Source organism: Sceloporus undulatus, chromosome 4 (assembly GCF_019175285.1).
Source record: "Sceloporus undulatus isolate JIND9_A2432 ecotype Alabama chromosome 4, SceUnd_v1.1, whole genome shotgun sequence".
NCBI lineage: Eukaryota > Metazoa > Chordata > Lepidosauria > Squamata > Phrynosomatidae > Sceloporus > Sceloporus undulatus.
The window spans coordinates 35,309,299-35,312,139 of record NC_056525.1 but is presented as its reverse complement, the minus strand read 5'-3'; positions in this window follow the sequence as shown (position 1 = coordinate 35,312,139).

Sequence of the window (2,841 nt, the reverse complement as noted above, 5' to 3'; positions counted from 1 at the left end):
TTAAGGGTGCGCTTCCAAGGACAGAGAGAACCCTTCTTTTCCCGCTCGGCTCCAAGGATGGAGGAGCCCCCGAAGGCTCCCTGGCGAGCGAAGGAGGCTTCTGGAGGCGCTTCTTGGTTCCCTTTCCCTTGGGGGGGGGGGGATTCCCAACAAAGGAGACGGAGGAGCAGGCGTTGTGGGGGGGCTTTTCTCCTCTCTGCTTGGCCCCCAAAAACTGCCGACCGAAGGAAATGGAGGAGCAAACCCCGCTTGTGGGGGGCGTTTCTTTTCCTCTCTGCTGCTTCAAGAAGGCAGCAGCCCCCCCAAAGGTAGAAGGAAATGGAGGAGCACCTCTTTGTGGGGGAGCTTCTTTGCCTCTGCTTTAAGGGGAGCCACCCGCCGAAGGAGAGGGACCAGCGCCCTGTTTGTGGGGGCGCTTTTCCCCCTCTTCTCTTCGGTGGGACCCCCAAACAGTTACTCTCTGAAAGAGATGGAGAAGCACCCCGTTTATGGGTGAGCTTTTTCCCCTCTTCGTTTCGGAGGGAACCCCCAAAGCTACTTTTTGAAAGAGATAAAGAAGCACCCCGTTTAAGAGTCAGCTCTGTTTCGGGGGCCAACCCCGCAAAAGCTATCCGCCGAAGAAGAGAGACAGTATCCGTTTGTGGCGCGCTTTTATTCCGCTTCAAGGGAGGAGGGAGGAGGATAGCGAAAGCGTCCCGCCAAAAGAGAGGGAGGAGGAGCTGTGGCATCAAGGCGAGAAACTAAACGGGGAAGAACCGAGCGCGGCTTCTCCTCAGACAGCGCCGGAGAAAGAAGCCCCTCTCAGCAGAGGGCGAAGACCCAAAAGTTTCCCTTTCCCCCCTTTTTCCTCATGAGGAGAGCGAAGCTTCCCTGAACGCCGACAGACAAAACGCCTGAAAAAAAGGGGGGGGAGTCATTTCCCACAAAAAACTCCCATTCCCAGAATTCCAGAGCATGGAGCCCTGCCACTTAAAACGGGGTCCCACCAGATTTCTGCACAGAGGCAGATGTGTTCCTCACGAGTTACCTCTTAAACCATGGATGCCTGCCATGAAAGCCTTCGACTTCACACCTCTTAAACTTTCCAAAAGGCGCTTTTCTGCGCTCTCTTCTCCAACAGCCTTGAGCATCAACGCTTCCCATTCAAAGGATGCAGCTTCCTGGGCTATGTTCATTATTTTGGGCTCCTAACATCGTCTCCCTTCTCCCCCCCCCCCCTCCACTTCTCCAGCTTTTATTCTTTGCCCACAGACAAGAATAATAGTCTTTCACCTTTCTCTCCCTTTGGGTCGTGTCCTTCCCTGCATCGCCAGTAGGGGGTGATGTTGCCTTAGGAGTCGCCTATTTCCATATTAAGCCCGACCAGGTGGGTTTAGGCTTGGGCAAGTGGGGAAGAGACAGGAAAGTAGAAAGGAAAACAGAAAGAATGGGAAATGTCAGGGATTTGGGAACGATGGATGTGTTAGAAGAGGCAACTGGCATGTTGTCACACTGGGGCTAATTTCCGCATTAAAGAGAGCTCAAAACACAGATTAACATGGAAATCACTGCTCCCTACCCAGGGTCACACAGTATGTATGTATGTATATCCAACTCTATTCCATGCCAGCATTCTCTGAAGATGCCATCCACAGATGCTGGCAAAACATAAGAATAAACTCTTCCAGAACATAGAATCATAGAGTTGGAAGAGACCGCAAGGGCCATCCAGTCCAACCCCCTGCCATGCAGGAAATCACAATGAAAGCATCCCCGACAAATGGCCATCCAGCCTCTGTTTAAAGACTTCTTAGGAAGGAGACTCCACTACACTCTGAGGGGGAGTGTTCCACTGTCAAACAGCCTTTACTGTCAGGAAGCTCCTCCTAATGTTGGTGAAATCTTTTTTTCCCTGAAACTTGCATCCATTGTTCTGGGTCGTAATCTCTGGAGCAGCAGAAAACTCCCTCCTCAATATGACATCCCTTCAAGTATTTAAAAGGGCTATCATATCACCTCTTAACCTTCTCTTCTCCAGGCTAAACATCCACAGCTCCCTAAGTCGTTCCTCATAGGACATGGTTTTCAGACCCTTCACCATTTTAGTCGCCCTCCAGTTTCTCAATGTCCTTTTTGAATTGTGGTGCCCAGAACTGGATACAATATTCCAGGTGGGGTCTGACCAAAGCAGAATAGGGTGGCACTATTACTTCCCTTGATCTAGACACTATACTTCTATTACTGCAGACTAAAATTACATTGGCCTTGTTAGCTGCCGCCTCACACTGTTGACTCATGTTCATCTTGTGGTCTACTTGGACTCCTAGATCCCTTTCACATGTTGTCTCATTGAGCCAGGTGTCTCCCATCCTATATCTATGCATTTCATTTTAGCCTACAAAAAACTATAGAGCTTAATACACATTTAAAGCACATCCATCAAATAAAGCAAAAATGGTGAATAATTGTGTAAATGGTGAGCACACGCAATTAAAGTGATATCGGAAATGCATTGTTGCTGAAATTCCAAAAGTGAAACAATGTGGGTTAATGCTTCTTTGTGACCACTTTAATGGCAGGTTTTTTGTGACGTCTGAAATCATTTCACATAATTATACAATTTTCCCAGGATATTCACTGGATAAACTCCTGATCTCCTTCATGTGATAAACTCCTGTGTGAAATGGAGACACAGGAGTCTTGGTATCTGAGAACAAAGGAGAAGCCCTGTACCAGACCAAGGCTGTGTCCATGCTAGAGAAGTAATCCAGGTGAACACCACTTTAACTTCCCTGGCTCAATGCTATGGAATCCTGTAATTTTAGCTTTGTGAGACACTTGGCCTTCTCTGTCACAGAGCTC